Source organism: Panthera tigris, chromosome D3 (genome assembly GCF_018350195.1).
Source record: "Panthera tigris isolate Pti1 chromosome D3, P.tigris_Pti1_mat1.1, whole genome shotgun sequence".
NCBI classification, from domain to species: domain Eukaryota; kingdom Metazoa; phylum Chordata; class Mammalia; order Carnivora; family Felidae; genus Panthera; species Panthera tigris.
Window position 1 is genome coordinate 55691129 of NC_056671.1, and position 17274 is coordinate 55708402.

The 17274-nt window shown below is 40.3% G+C and overlaps 1 protein-coding gene across 1 annotated transcript in view; it reads left to right on the top strand.

The window, feature by feature from the left end:
* The window catches only part of DTNA (dystrobrevin alpha), a 354664-nt gene that overhangs the window by 12977 nt on the left and 324413 nt on the right, over window positions 1-17274 (top strand). The window lies entirely within an intron of this gene.

A 17274-nucleotide genomic window follows, 5' to 3' on the forward strand; every position in this document is an offset into this window, starting at 1 on the left:
TAAACATCCAACTGCGGCTCAGGTCATGATCTCACAGTTTGTGAGTTCAAGCCCCGCGTTGGGCTCTGTGCTGACAGCTCAGAGCCTGGAGCCTGCTTTGGATTCTGTGTCTTCCTCCCCTCCCCTGCTCGCTCTCTCTCAAAAATAAATATACATAAAATTAAAAAAAAAATTCTGGGGAGCATCTACCAGCAAGCGTTCATGTTAATTTCTTTTGATGTAAAATTAGACATTAAAAATAAATGTATTAGTTTTGTCAAGCTGTTTGATCACTGCTCAGTAGGTTAAGTACAAGAGATGGGGATAAGAATTTTCTGCTTGAAACCAATATTCTGAAGAGTAACAGTTGACAGAGAAGCAATCACAAAGAACGACAGTCCAGGGAGACTCTTCCAAAGAACAAATCAAGTTATTGACTCTGTAGTTAACCTTGAAGTTCTCACCGTACTAGAGCAATGTTCCTCAAAGTGTGGTCTTCAGACAGGAAGCATTAGCACACCCTTGGAACTCTTTGTGAAATCAAATTTCCAAGAAACTCTGGGGATGGAGCCCAACAATCTCTTATAACAAGCCCTCCAGGTTCTTCTGATGCACGTGAAGCTAGAAGCCACTGCACTATGGTAACCATTGCAGAATCCACTAAAGTTATGCTTTCCGTGATTCTTGACTCAATAGTTGAGGTTTTTGGAAATTTTATTTATGATGTTTAACATTTTGTTGTACTTTATTTTTTTTTTAATATATGAAATTTATTGTCAAATTGGTTTCCATTGTTGTACTTTAACCATAAATGTTTTTAAAGTAAATATAGCAAAGAAACTAAAAATGTATTACCCAAAGCAGTCTCTTCAGTTAAATAGGCCTTAATGATTTCCAGATAATGATTATTTTGTATCCTTAACTCAAATAGTCAAAACTGCTCCATGCCTCATCTCTTTTGGTTGAAACCATAAACGAAGCCGTGCCTACACTTCCCTGCCTTTGTTCCTCATAGCGGCCAAGTCATACATTAATGCGTTTTCCTGGCTGTCTTTATGTTCTTTTCTAGAGCTGACACAAGTCACGAAGATATTTGGAGGCAAGGGTGGGGGCGTCTCTGCATCATTTGAAGAAGATGCATTTTAGGAGATCTCGTCACACAGTATTGTTAGAGACAGATGCATATGCCGATGTCCAGACTCATCACTGTCATTACCCCATCAGCTCTACCATGGGGGATTCACTGTGTACTCCAGGCTGGCATTTTTCTCTGGGGTCATGTGAGATTAAGGAAACTCTTGGCTACAGGGCCATCCTGAGGAAAGAGAAGCTGCATTTCTGATTAGAGATTTTATAATTGGGGTACAGTTACAAACCCCAGAATGGGGTAAGACAAAGTCAATAAGAAGTAAAAGATTAGAAGGGTTAAGAAATATCTTGTGATTGTAATAAAATACAGATAGATGCAGATCTGAGAGGTAGCCTGTGGCTTGTAGCCCTAAATATGGTTCAGTTTTATTTTACTGTAAGGACAGTATTATATTATTTTACTCTTTTAACTAGCAATTGCCTAAACTTGTAGAACATAGATTTGAGTTCATAGGTTTGAGTCCACTTAGTATCCACCACTTTTGGTTGCCAGTATTTCATTGTTTTTTTGATTAGTGACTACCTCTTACTCTGTGTAATTTTTAAGGTGAATTTTTAACTTCCATAAATCATGTAAGTTCAATTCCATATACCCTTTACTCCATCCATCTTTTTAAAGGTGTCCTTGTTCTTGAGTAAACTAGGGACATGGCTCGGGAACAATTCATCTGCTCTTAGTGTACAATGAGACACGTTCTTGGTTCAGAAAAATATTGTTCTCCCATCCTTTTAGTAGCCCCACTGCTAGTTCTGTTATGTTTTCCATCCCTTCTGTTCCCTTTGTGCATTCAATCTGATGATATTTCTCATTTACTCATTTTGCTTGGGTGTTTAAATGGTTGTGCCTCTGCGGTATTTTGGGGATAAGGCTTCTCCAAACCTTCATTATGTCCTGTTTGTTAAATAACGCCATTTGGACAGGTTGGAGGAGCCACTCCTTTAAAAACACATTTTTAAATGATGTGGCAGATGTTCCCTCTCACACACTCATCCTTTACGAAACTAAGGGCCCCCAGCCCTGGAAATACCAGTCACATGTCTTCTTTCTTAAAGGAACCACTTGGGTGGCTTTTTTTAGATGTGGTAATTAAATCATCACCAAAATGCTTAGGTAAGGTTTAAATAGGAAGAAAAACAGCTCTTGCAGAATAAACGGGGGCAAAAAAAGGGGGTTCCGAAAGGTAAGAAGTGCACATCATGCCTTGTGTGGGCGGTAGTCCAGATTTTCCCCTACAGTGTTAGCTTCTATTTATAAACACAAAATGTGTCAGGTGATTTTTTTTTTCCATATGCAGATAAATTCTGCCTCTTCCTTTTAACCTAAACACTGTATAATATTTACCATTAGAATGTATATCAAGTACTACTTTCTGCATTATAGTATTTAAATCCCTTTTGTCTATTGTTGGTGGGTTTTTTTCTTTTTCTTTTTTCTTTATTGGCTTAAGGATTTTTTTTCTCTTATGCCTTATTTTCTGGGAGCATGTGACATAACAGCTGGAAGTTAAAAGTTCTTTAATTATCTGTAACACTTTCAATATAATATTGAGAGTTGCTCTGTATTCATATAGTTTGAATCTTTGGGTTAGACCAGGAAGAAAAACAACTGAAGTGAACCCAAGGAAAGTGGTATTCTATCACCAGTCTGCAGTGGACTGGTAATAAAGGCAAAATAATCCACTGTCACCAGCCACAGTAGTTTAAGGGAAAACAATGGCCCTGACAGGAGTGAGCATGTGGGATAGTTTGTGGCTTGGGTTTTAGGGTTGAGGTTGGTCATTAAGGTGGGAGAGAGTAACAGATACCAGTGTCCCACTTCTTTCTCAGCTGTAATCCTTCTGCCTGGCTGTGTGGACAGATGATAATCTCTGCCAACTGTCTTTTGTTTTCCCCACCACTTTATGCTCTTCATCTCCTTTGTTTTGCGTTCGTTTGTTTGTGTTGTTTTATTTTTTCTTAGCTTTCTTCTTTCCATACCCCCAGCCAGCATCTAGCACTGTTGAAGGGTCATGCAAGGAGACTCATCGCTGGAATCGTAAAACTGGAGACATGTTGGGCCCCGGACCATGCTTTTCCAAGCTCTCGCCAAGCCTGTGACAAGACTGCGTTTGTTGGTTTCCCCTCTGTGTTCCACCAGTCATTCCACATTACCTGTGACTCCCTCGGATTCAGTATTTTATGATAGTCTGTGAGAGAACTAGCCCTTGTCATAATTCATACTCAGCGTACCTTCGATTTGCCCCTCTGGCTCCATACAGTTAGGAAAGTGGCCATTCATTTTTTAAGAAGTGTTTCTCAAAATATGTTTCAAGGACCACCTGCATTAGAATCTTGTGGGGGTTTTGTTAAAAGGGTAGGTATCAAAACTCCATCCTAGACCCACTGAATCTGAATCTCTTTTTCTGACTTTAGAAATTTGGGGGGTTAGTCCAGATCTGGACTAACAACCTAGGGTAGCCTTTTGAAAATCAGAATGAATGGATACCAACCCCGAGTTTGTAATTTGAACAGCCTGATGTGATTCTAACATGTAGCCTATGTGAGCAACCAGAAAATGAGCTGTAGAAATTGGAAGGATGGGACAGAGGTTGGTGTTGACAAAGAAGCATTACTTCAGTGTATTCATCAAAGTCCAAGGATTGATTCTCATTTATAAAGTCAGACACTGGATTTTTCTCTCAAGGACATAGTCACATTAACCAAGCTTATAGAGACTGAGCTATAAATAGGGATGCCATTTTTAGAATTATCATTGTCACTAGGGCCTGCATGACCAGAGCATTCTTGTCCTCTAGACAAGAGAGAGGGAAAAAATTATCCTCATAAGTTTACTCCTTGAACCTGGAGTCAGGTTAAGGAAAATTAGCTGAATTAAAGTGGTAAAAATACTAAAAAATTACTGTGCTCAGGAAATCTCCTAAACATTTCATGTGTATGATTGGATATGATCTCTCTCAATGTCCCTTTGCGGTAGGATTATTAGCTCTATGCTCTGGATGAAAAAAAAAAAAAACAAAAAATAGGGGAAAAGAGGCTACATAACTTGATCAATTAGGATGGAATTCCCAGGTGCTAGAACTGAAACTGCCAGGCTCTGTGACTTAGATACGAGGGAAAGAGAAAGAAATTACCAGATACCTCTGAAGTTGCTTGGGGCCTTGCATCTAAGTAAGCCATCAAGTGGGGGCAGAATAGCTTCCAGCTGGTGGAGAAGAAAGGAGCATGTGAACCGCTGTTTGTATGGAGAGGATGCTTTCCAGCCACAAGTCATTAGGATGAGCAGCTCTGGGTGGATGAAAAAGAATGCCTTTGTCAGACTTGGTGGTTTATTTAACCAACTTCTCTATAGTTGTGATTAAGTGACCGATCTACACAATCAGGTTCTGCTCTCAAATCGCCTTTTTTAAAAGATGTATCACAGCCATATAGAAATAGCTAGCCATAAATATTAATAAGTGGTAATATAGGCGTGTTTAAACATAGCAGACAAGTTTGCATATATCAGCCTCGTGGGTGTCCCCGAGTCCTGAGGTAAACTTGTCTCGGAAAAGACGAGTGAAACCGGCTTGCATTTCTACTAGCTCCAACTCCAGCATATTTCCCGGCCTTTTGGGAGGTTTTCATGGAGCTTGACAGTTTCCCCGTGCCTCTGTGCCTGCACATGTTGAATGCCTGATTACCGCTCCGAGTTTTGTCTCCGTAGCACGATGCCAGCTTGCATACAAGGTCACCCTGCTGTGTACCACCCTTGGTCCTTTACTCCCCAAAGTATCCCTGGCTCCAGGCTGTGTGCTTAGCAGACTCTGCTGCAGGATTTGGACAATAGAGTTGAGTAATGGGACAGAAGTCTTAGATACCCCTCACATTAAAACTCCTTCAACCATTTTTGGGAAAAAAAAAAAAAAGTCATCGTTTGCGTTTTCAAGTTACGCTTCAGCATTTCACCAGGTGAGAAATGGGGTTATTTCTAAGTGTACATACTCACTTCCAAATGGCAGATACACTGTAGTAAATCATATTTCTGGCTCTCTGTTTTCTGCAGCTTGTCTGCTAGGAACTATCTATCAGATCTTAGCTACTATTGAAATGTAACCCTGACTCACTCCGACAGGAAAAGCGGATGGCCCTCTTGTCTATGGAACAAATGTCGGCCACCAGCGGTCCCTGAAAACCCCTCAGCACGTACAAACGTTCCGTTCTCAGTGGTGAATGCCGCAAACAGCATAGCTTCCACGTATGGTCTTGGGGCTAATACTCTGAGACCATTTTAAGTCACAGCGGAACCTTAACTCCACACTGGTGGTGTTCTTACCGTTCGCTGAGAGGTACCGGTGAGAAGTATCTCAGCTGCCAAGAGTGGAAAACTTTAGGGCTCTAGAGTAAGGAAAACACAGTCTCCTTGAATGGACACCTTTCAAAGACAAAACTAAACTAGAACAATTCTCTCCACTCTTGGAGATGACTAGAACCGGTGCTTAACCATGATTTGCATCTTGCAGCTTATGGTTACCTGGTTTTGCATAGATAGTGGGAAAAAACAAATTTTCTTCTGTGATGAAAATTATGGGATACAATAACAACTGCATTATGGGATATAATCTAGAAAGCCAGCATAGGAGACGGACACTTGTTTCACATGGGATGGGACCACTTCTATAATTGACTATGGTGAATGAGGTTTACTTTCATGATCTAATGATTCATGGAGAACTTCAGAAGTTGCTTAAGATTGGTAGCAAAAGTGACAGGCACCTGGTTTTAGATTGTCATGCCTTTGACAGACATAGCTTTTAGAGCTCAGTTTATTTCCAAGAAAGCTTTTGCCTCCTATCTCTTACAACTGCCAAGATGTATATTATTGTGGGCTAGATCTGATACACTAATCTCCATGTGCACGACTCCAGAAAACACTGGTTGAGGCTGGTGTAAACTCATAAGATGAACACAAAGCTTCACAACAAATATATGCTAATAGTACATTTGACATTGAATTGTTGCAAAACTTAAGCCTTTGTATGGTCAAAGCATGTGTCAGTCTTTACCTAGTGATAGACTAGGAGGAAAATGTGGCAGATCTCAGATGCAAAAGTAGTATTTTACTGCTCACATCCTTTTCTTTAGCAATACCTGAAATGCTACTGTGGGTCTGCCAGATGCTAAGCTGACAGCTGAATGATTTGCTCAAAGTTCTCATTAGAGAATCCGTCAGTCTGTTACAAGGACACATCCCGCTACCTAGGTAACTCAGGGTGGGACTGGAAGCTGGTGAAGCTGGGCCACACAGAACAGGTGCAGAAGCACCATCCCCTTGTCTTCAGGGAGCTTACATTCTTCCTGAGAGATGCAATTAAGAAGAAAAACAGGGGCTCAGGTCATGATCTCACGGTTGTTGAGTTCAAGCCCTGCATCAGGCTCTGTGCTGACAGCTCAGAGCCCAGAGCCTGCTTTGGATTCTGTGTCTCCCTCTCTCTCTGCCCCTCCCCTGCTCTCTCTCTCTCTCAATCTCTCTCTCTCTCTCTCTCTCTCTCTCTCTCTCTCTCTCTCTCTCTCTCAAAAACAAATAAGCATTAATAAAAATTAAAATAAGAGAAAATCAGTGAAACAACATCAAGGTAACTTTGTTTTGTGTGAAATGAGAAATAGGAGAAAGCATGTAGACATTCTGAGAAGCAGGAAGTTATCAGGAAGTGTCTCGGTACCTTTCTGGGGTTGGAGATCAACAGCTGCATGAACAAGTGGGGATTGCCAATGACCACTGCCTGCAGCCCACCTCAAATGCCGGCAAGGCAAACCTAAACAGGCCTCCCGAGTCTCTGGACTCAGGGGCAGTGAAAGGGAACAGCACGCAGCCATGGAAAAGTAGTAGACATAAGGTCCTGGGGCCCGGTGCAAGAGTTCACGTGTTGTGCTTACTTACCTCTGTTTCTGTAAAGGAACTAGTAAAGAGGAAGGAATACTATTTTTAACTTAATACATGTGCAGTGAAATCCAGCTTGCAAAGCAATTTTCCCTCATGGTTTCTCATTTCTTCCTCACACTAATGCTGTGAAGTAGTGATTCCTTAACTCCAGATATGCTCAGAATTGTGATTTGTCAAAGATCACACAGCTAGTAAATGGCCAAGCAGGGTGTTGAGTCCTACCTGGCTGCGCCCAAATTCTGAGTTCTTTGTCCACACTGCAGTGTTTGAGTTACAACTGCCGACAGGAGAGATTCTTTTGCCTGTAGAGGACTAGGGGAATAGAACAAGAAAATGAAATCTGGCCCATGGCCCGTATTATGCAAAGAGATTCTAATCGGTCAGAACTCCCTTCACCATGGATATTTCAGGGCCTTAAGGTTTGCTCTCAGCTTTCACAGGATTTTATCAGGATTTTATTAGAATAAAGGATCAATTGCCATTTTCAAGGAAATCCGTGAGCCTGTGATCATTGTTCTATTCCCACATCAACTCAGAGAGGAGTTTGGGGACCAGAAATTATATATATACATATATATACATGTACATATATATATGTATACATATATACATCTATACATGTACATATATGCATACATATATACATATATATACATACATATATACATATATATACATATACCTATACATATATACATATATACATATATACACATACATATATATGTATACAACATATATACATATTCATCATATGTAACGTATTAAACATATAACACATATATATTCCTTATGTATGACAGCAGCTCAAGGTTTTAGCATGCATCACCTGAAGGGCTTTGGAAAACAGATTGCTGGACCCTACTCCTGGTTTCTGATTCAGTAGATCTGGGGTAGGAACAGAAAATTTGCATTTGAACAAGTTCCCAGTGTTGCTGCTGCTGCCGATCTAGGAACCCAACCACACTTTTGAGAGCCGTCAACATAGCATGTAAGGTCCACCGTGAACCACACTGATTTTATTTAAAAAGTAATCATTTAAATATAATACCTAAGGTAGCCTTAAAAAAGAAAAGAGGTACCAAAGTGTGGTCAAAGAGGATATGTTTTAGTAGCCCCTGGCATGTACCCTGTGTTGTGCATTGATAATGTGAAGTGTGGGGGTTAGGGGGTGGCAGTGGTGTTCATGGATTGATTACCCTGGAGTACATACATATAAACTTTGGGGTGTTTGTTTAATAATTCTGCCAGTAGAGGGGCACCTGGGTGGCTCAGTTGGTTGTGTCCGACTTCAGCTCAGATCATGATCTCGCAGTTTGTGGGCTCGAGACCCACGATGGGCTCTGTGCTGACAGTTCAGAGCCTGGAGCCTGCTTTAGATTCTGTCTCCCTCTCTCTCTACCCCTCCCCTGCTCAACCTCTGTCTGTCTCTGTCTGTCTGTCTGTCTCTCAAAAATAAACACTAAAATTTTTTTTAATTAAAAAATAAAAACAAAAGAAACCCAGCACAATTTCTTTGAGATTCATACAAGTTGTTGCACATATCAATAAATTGCTCTTTGTTAGAGCTGAGTGCTAGTCCTTCGTATGGCTGTATCATTGTTAGTTTAACTATTCATCTATTGGAAGACATCTGAGGGTCTTGGGTTTTTTTTCAGTTTTGGGCTGTTCCAGTTTTGAACTATGAGCGTTAATGTACAGATGTATGTGTACATGTAAGCTTTCATTTCTCTAGAACAAATGTGCAAGAACGCAATTGTTAGATGTTTAGTTTTATACGAAACTGCCCAGCTGTTTTCTAGAATTGGATTTTACATTGTCACCTACATTTTGAGACAAATTTCTGTTTCCTCACTAGCATTTGACATTATCCCTATGTTTTATTTTAGCCATTCTGATAGGCTTGCAAGTGTTTTTATCTCATTGTGGTTTTAAATTGCATTTCCTGGATGACTAGTGATGCTGAACATCTTTCCATGGCTTATTTGCCATCTGTATACCCTCTTTGGTGACAAGTCTCTTCATGCCTTTTGCCCATTTTCTAATTGTACTGTCTTCTAATTTACTGTTAAGTTTTGAGAGTTCGTTATTTGTATGTTGGATATGTAGCTTGCAAACATTTTCCTTTCGTCTGAATCTTGTCTTTTTGTCTTCTTAACTGGGTCTTTCATGGATGGGGAAAACAGCTTTAATTTTGATAAAGTCCAGTTTATCAATTTTCCTTTTTATGGATTGTCCTTTTGGTATCAAGTTTAAGAGATTTTTTTCCTATCCCAAGATCCTGAAGATTTTTTTCCTCTGTTTTTCTCCCAGAAGTTTTAGAATTTTACATTGTACTTTTAATACCATGATGCATTTTGAGTTCATTTTTGTATAACATGGTTTAGGTTGAGGCTCCTGCTTTTGCCTATGAATGTCTAATTCCTTCAGCAAATATGCCTTCACTTTTGACATATCTTTTTTTTTTTAATTTAAGAAACAATATTGTGAGAGGCTACCATGTGTGAGACACCATTAGGCAGTAAAGACAGGAACATCCATAGAACCTAGTCCCTGAATGATTTTATAGTTGGGAAGGTACATATATAAACACTTTCAAATTTTAGGTCAAATTATAAGATGGAAGAAAAGGACTTGAGGCATATAGGAGTTAGAGCAAGTGTGAGCTAGTGGTGTAGTTTAAAGAGAGAGAATGAAAGCAGGGATGTAAAGACCCAACAGAGAGAATGCATGTGAGAGGTATTTATTAGGGACATTTATCAGAGCCCAGCAGAAAGGTGGTTTAGGGAGGAGAAGTCAGATATCGTCTGTGTGGATGGTGGTATGTACAAAAAGAGGGGAAAAGGAGCAGGTTTGGGTAGAAGAAATGAATCGGGTTTAAACTTCTTGAGTTTGAGATAGCCACTAAATGTTCGGGTGAAACTGGCCTAATTATTACGGTTTTCACGTACGAAACTCGCATTTGTGGATGAATTTCATGGTGAGTAATTTTTGAAAATTGCCAAAAATTGTTTAGGGCTACGCTGCCATAAATTTCGGTTATGCCATTTTAAGTGAAACACAGAAATCATAGAATTATAGAAAGGAAACATTATACTTAATGTAAAGGCCAAGGGCTTTGGTGCGTTTTAGGCTAGAATCAGAAATTGAGTGGTTCTGACTACAGACTGTGCTAGCCAAAGAAGTTCTGTGGGGTTTTTTAAATTAATTAATTTATTTTTAAATTTACATCCAAGTTCATTAGCATATAGTGCAATGATTTCAGGAGTAGATTCCAGTGATTCATCCCCTATGTATAACACCCAGTGCTCATCCCAGCAAATGTCTTTTTTAATGTTACTTACCCATTTAGCCCTTCCCCCCACCCACAACCCCTCCAGCAACCCTCAGTTCTCTGTATTTAAGAGGCTCTTATATTTTGTTCCCTTCCTTGTTTTTATATTATTTTTGTTCCCCTTCCCTTATGTTCATCTGTTTTGTGTCTTAGATTCCTCATATGAGTGAAGTCATATGATATTTGTCTTTCTCTGACTAATTTCGCTTAGCATAACACCCTCTAGTTCCATCCACGTAGCTGCAAATGGCAAGATTTCTTTCTTTTTGATTGCCAAGTAATACTCCAGTGTATATATATACCACATCTTCTTTATCCATTCATCCGTTGATGGACATTTGGGCTCTTTCCATACTTTGGCTATTGTCGATGGCATTGCTATAAACGTTGGGGTGCATGTGCCCCTTTGAAACAGCAGTCCTGTATCCCTTGGACAAATACCTAGTAGTGCAATTGCTGGGTTGTACGGTAGTTCTATTTTTAATTTTTGAGGAACCTCCATCCTGTATTCCAGAGTGGCTGCACCAGTTTGCATTCCAAGCAGCAGTATAAAAGAGATACTCTTTCTCCTCATCCTCGCCAACATCTGTTGTTGCCTGAGTTGTTAATGTTAGCCATTCTGACAGGTGTGAGGTGGTATCTCAGTGTGGTTTTGATTTGTATTTCCCTGATGATAAGTGATGTTGAGCATTTTTTCATGTGTCGGTTGGCCATCTGGATGTCTTCTTTGGAGAAGTGTCTATTCATGTCTTTTGCCCATTTCTTCACTGGATTATTTGTTTTTTGGGTGTTGAGTTTAATAAGTTCTTTATAGATTTTAGATACTAACCCTTTATCTGATATGTCATTTGCAAATATCTTCTCCCTTTCTATCAGTTGCCTTTTAGTTTTGCTGATTGTTTCCTTTGCTTGTGTTTTTTTTAACGAGTCTGAGCCTCAGTCTTCTAATCTATGAGATGGGTGTTTTCATAAGTCTGAAGCTTACAGGATTGCAGTGAGGACCAAACAAGATGGCAAGCCTGACATGCTTTATCTATAATTAAAATGTAGCACATATTAGTTCTTTTTTTACTACAAGGTACTTTTCAGATCACTTAGAGTGTTTTCCAAATTATTTTTTAAGAAGGGGAGCTCTTTTTTCAAATGAAGTCTCATACAGACCTAGAAAACAGATCAAAGCAAAGATGTCACCTCTTCATCCAAGTTCTCAATTGCAGCAACAATGTGGAAACTTAAGGCCCTTTGAAAATCACCGGTATAGTAAGATACTCAATTCAAAGATGAGAAACCTGGTCTGAAGAGGTAAAGAACATTTACTCAAGTCACGTGATGAAAGCAGACCCCACTGTAGTCTCCAGTTACCAGCTTCCTATTTCATATGCTTCCCCAAATGCCATAGGATCTGTGACTCAAATAGCATTGACTTACATGTGTGGCTATGGTTACAGTTCCAAAAGAAGATGGTGCCTTAAATGTTCTGTGAAGTGCAGTGGCATTCCTGTCACTTGTGGCCTCCAAAGCACACTTCTGCAAAGCAAGCCTCTTTTTAAGAGGTATGTTTGGATGTATTTAAGACATGGGCTTTATGCACTCACTTTATATGAGACATGGCCATGATGCTTTTCTGTCCTTCTCTCTTAATTGCCAGTATTGGTAAACATTTCATATCATAGAGGACTTAGAAAATGTGTCCTTGAGCACTGGTTTCAAACATGGAGTAACCCAGGGAACTTTTTTTTTTTTAGAGAGAGAATATGTTTGTGCATGTGCACCAGTGGGGAAGAGGGGCAGAAGGTGAGGGAGAGAGAGAGAGAGAGAGAGAGAGAGAGAGAGAGAGAGAGAGAGAATCTTAAGCAGGCTCTATGCTCTGTGTGGAGCCTGACACGGGGTTTGACCCCAGGGGCTTGATTTCCCTGACCCAAAATCAAGAGTGGGATGCTCAGCCAACTGAGCCACCCAGGTGCCCACCCAGGGAACATTTTTAAATGGTATATTCTGGGACTCAAGAATTCTGGAAGATTCTGAGTCAGAAGGCCTGAGGTAGATCTTTATAATCTCATTATTTGAAGCTTTCCAGGTGAGGCTGGAATTTGAGGACCACTGCTCTGTGGGTTAGCCCAGGACCCCTGGAGTTGCCCATGCTGTTCCCCTGACATTTCCTTTCTAGATAATGATTGCTTTTGAGCACTCAATAACGTTGCTGAGATTTTCCCTCTAGTTCAGAACTAGAGCATGGTCTGCCCTACCTGAGTCAGCCTATTCCCATTCATCAAACCTTTTCCTTAAGTAACAGCTTAGAGGCAAAAATGGTGTCAGCTTGGCAGTAACAACAATAACCACAATGTAAAAGCCATCACGTTTTGAGCATTCACTATGTGACAGATGAGTTTTTAGTGTTTTGTCTGTATTTTCTGATGACAGAAGTCTGAACTTTAGACTTTCATTTACAACTGCCTACTCAATATTTCAAACAGAACTCTTGAAGACTCCCTTCCCTGGTAGATGCTCCTATCCCAGTCTTCCCTCAGTACATTCCCAGCAGTCAGCCAGTAGCTCATGCCCAGATCTAGGTGTTATTCTTGCCTCCATTTCCCCTCAGAGACCACAACCAGTTCAGCAGGACATTCTGTCAGCCGTGCCCTCAAAATATACACCAGTCTAACTGCTCTGCTCCACCAAGAGCCGTTCAGTCCCAATCACTATTATTTCTTTTTTTTAATTTTTTAATGTTTATTTTTGAGAGACAGACAGAGCATGAGTGGGGAAGGGCAGAGAGAAGAGGGAGACACAGAATCCAAAGCAGGCTCCAGGTTCTGAGCTGTCAGCACAGAGCCCGACGCAGGGCTTGAACTCACAAACTGTGAGATTGTGACCTTAGTTGAAGTCAGTCGCCCAACTAACTGAGCCACCCAGACACCCCTCAATCACTATTATTTCTTGTCTGTATTATTATGGTACTTAAGTGACTGAACTACTTTTGCTTCCTATGGCTGGTCCTTCAGAGATGAAACAAGAATAATCATATAAAAGTGAAAGTCAGAGATGTCATTCACTCATGAGCCTAAAACCTTCAGTTACTTCCTATCACACTTAGGTTAAAAGTCAACGTCCTTAACCAAGTATTACCTATAAGTCCTACATGATCTGGCTTAGTCTGTCTCCCAAAATTCCTTTTGTATCACTCCATTCCTGGTCCTCCTCGCCTCTGCTTTCCTACTGTTCCCTAAATAAGCCACATTTTTGCCACCTCAGGACCTTTGCATTTGGTATTGCCCCCACCTGGACCACTCTTGCCCTGGAGCTTCCCATGGCAGAGTCTATCATTTCACACAGGTCTTTGTTTAAATAACATCCTTGGTGAGGCCTTCCCTGCACATTCTTCCTAAAATAGCACTCCTACCTGTCTCTATTCCTTTTCCTGCTTCATTTTTCTTCGTAGCTTTCGTCACTACCTAATAAATAACATGGTGCCATAGATTTACTTGGTTAGTTGGTGGTTTGTCTCCCCAGCTAGAGTGTCAGCTCTGTGAGGGAAGGGATCCTGTCTGTGTCTTGTTCATCTTTGTATCCCTGGCATCTGGCACATAATCAGTGCTTGTACAGTATTTGTTGAATGAATGAATGAATGAATGAATGAGTAAATATAGCGAGTGTTACCCTCTGGGTTCTCTCATAGCAATGCCTTTGATTCTTATCCCTCAGATGTACATGGAATTTCTATAAAACTTAGATGACTTATGTCCTGATCTCTGTCAGTCATTTTAAAACTCATGGTCTTATTTGCCTTTTGTTACTACTCTTTAATATTTATAAAGAACAGAGACATTCCTAGAATAGTCCTTAAAATACTTCATTATTATTCCTGAAACTAAAGCCACTAGGCTTTGGCTCCTTTCCTTTGTTTCAGTACTTTCAGACTTAGGTTGAAAGAGAGCTATAAAGAGGGCATGCTGCATTGGGTCAGCAGTGTCACTGCGGACATGTACCCTTACTGTCTCTCCCGAACCTTTATAGAGCCGTATGAGTGAGGGAAACATACTTTTAGGTGGACGATAAAAATGCTCACTCTGAGACCCTCAGGCTAATATTCCTCCTTACTTCTCACACTAAAAACGTATAGATGGATGAGTTTCCTCCCCTTTCGTGCCAGGCTTCCTTGTCCACTATGAACCATTTGCTGCAGGAAGTTTTGCATGCGCGCTATGCTCAGTGATGCCTGAATTACTAGTGCAACTCTGCCTTCTTCTTATTCACACGAGGAGCATTTGTTTTATGACACATGAGAGCCAACAAGTGTGGTCAAGTGCAAACAGACCCATATGCAGGTTGGGTGGGTAGGGTTCCTTGGGGAAAGCTAGCTCTCACCACAGTGCGCCCACACACAGAGCCTTGAAAGGCTGGCAGCTTTTCTGAAATAGAGTGAGTGGGCCAGCCTGCCAGTGGGCACCTTGCTATCGGAGCAGATGGGCCCAAGCAGGGGCAGGCAGCCGAGCACGCATGTCCGTTCCGGCTACATGTATATTTATCATTTGGGTCTTTTATTTACAGGAGACAGAAATTCTTGAACCAGAAAGGCCAGGCATACAAAATAAGAGTCAGGAGGGATGAGCTTTCAGCCTTAATTAAAATAGTCAAGGAAAGAAATCAACGTTGTGGTCTCCTTTTGTAAAGCTTAGCCATTAACCTGGTATACACCCTCCTGGATCCCAAATCAGTCCTCACAGAAGGGGACGCCCTGTCTTGCTTCAGCAGTTTTTCCCTTGCAAACTCACTAGGTCGCTTAATCTTTTTCAAAAAAGACCAGAGACGTAAGGAGACTGGCTCCACGCGGTGAAATTAATTTTACCAGCATACACTATCTGAGAATACTATTAGAATTATCTTCCCAAACTAGCTTTCTCTCTTTAGCTGTCCCATTTGCATGGAACTTTCCTTTTCCTGCTAACTTCAGAAGATGACTGTAAGGTATGAGGACTTAAACTGCAGCGTAAACAAAAATGTCTCCGTGTCGAAAGTCTTCTTTAATATTACCTGTGTAATTTCCCATTTGCCCAAGTGGAAAACTTGAAAGAGAGAATTATGACTACTAAAAAAAAAAAAGAAAGAAATCACTTTACATAATTTATAAACATTGTATCCATTCAAATAGAAGACAAAAACAAAAACAAAAAGAAAGGGACCTCTCACAGACCCCTACATATAATTCATGGGCATATTATAATAATATTTCACATGTATTTAGCTCCTTATACTTCCCAGATATTTTCACATATGTTATCTCGCTTGAGCCTCACAATGACCTTGGGAGGTAAGTAAGGCCTGTTTGTCTCACTTTGCACTTGAGGAAACTGAGGACTGTGGAGGTACAATGATATAAGTTCCAATCTCGAGATCATTTGTCTTTTATGATTGCAACTTTAGTTTGGGGGCTGTTACGTAATGAGAAGTTATCTAGTGATGGCCTCTCAATTCTCATAGTCTTTATAATCTTGCTTTCGACTTTTGATTTTATTAATGAAATCTGGCAGTGGAGATAAAGAAAGAACACGGTTTCAAGTATCTTGGCCACTGATGCACAATCAGCATTTGATGGCTGCTGGTTTACTTCTACTTATGTTTTTGACAACAGTCTAGGCTTCCTGAGCTTTGAGTAGACGACTGAGTTGCCTAGCGTGTGTTGAATTTTTGAATAATCATGCTGATGGTTGTGATCTTTGCTGTGTTCTCTATCAGTTTCTCTTACAGACATTAAAACAATGTCACTGCTCTAGGGAACTGTGGGTTGTGCCATATGGTGCTCTTGTTTCACAAACTCAAATGGTGACCTTTATCCAAAATAACAGCAATAAGTAGAACTCTGTGGTAAATTGCTGTGCTCTGTGGATTCATTGTATGAAAATATGCTGGAAAAAAATATAAATTTTAATTTTGTACTACTGTACCTTACTTTGAGATTTCCTTCCTCTCCCAACTGGAAATTCCATGTTCTTATTTTGACATGCTACAAACAACATGCCATGATTACTGTTTACACGTACCATGAAAATTTACGGATTTTTGCTTTTGGACCTGAAGCCGATAATGCAATTTTCCAGTCTTGAGAACCAATCAAAAATCTTTTGAAAGGCAGCTCACTTAAAGAAACCCGAAAACCACTCTCCTCATGAAGCTTGGAATATCATGTGACTCCTATTATAAATAGCCTGTTTGAAAGATAGCAGTAAGTTAAATTACTAACTGTTTCCCAGTAATTGATATCCATTGCTGGGTTTGGACAGAGCAGAATCCTTTTTATTTATTTATTTATTTTTATTTATTTATTTTTTTTATGGTGGCTGGTGTTCCGGTATGCAAAGATAGAGGGCCCTTTCTAGTGTCAGAGGCTTGCAGACAAATTATCATTTTTTAAGAATTTCCAGAGACATGAAAGGATTTTTTCAAAGGTTTATGCATTTCTCAGGCTGTAAAAGAAAAAAATATTCCAGGAAGCTGTGACAGCCAGGCCGTTTGTGTTTGATAAAGAACTAAACTCAACCACTTGTGCCAAGAGCCTAGCACGCGAGAACAAGTGAGTTCGGGGCACACAGGAGGTGTACACGCTAGATGAAGTACAGACTGGGTTGTATGATGGCTAAATTTCTAAAACCCACCAATTCCTTAGTTCAGCCTTGAGATCGTCAAATAAATCCCACACATAGCCAAGGTGACAAATTTTTAAAAGAAATCAGATTTCATACCAGCCTTGTAGTACCTGCGAAAGTAAACATTCTCATGGGTACTCAGGTCGATCCTCAACGCCTGTGTGAATCCCCGAAGAACAAGCACTCCCTCATGAATCAGGTGCCCAGTGGTGCAAGAAGATCTATAGCATTGGCTTCCCCTCTCCCCGCCC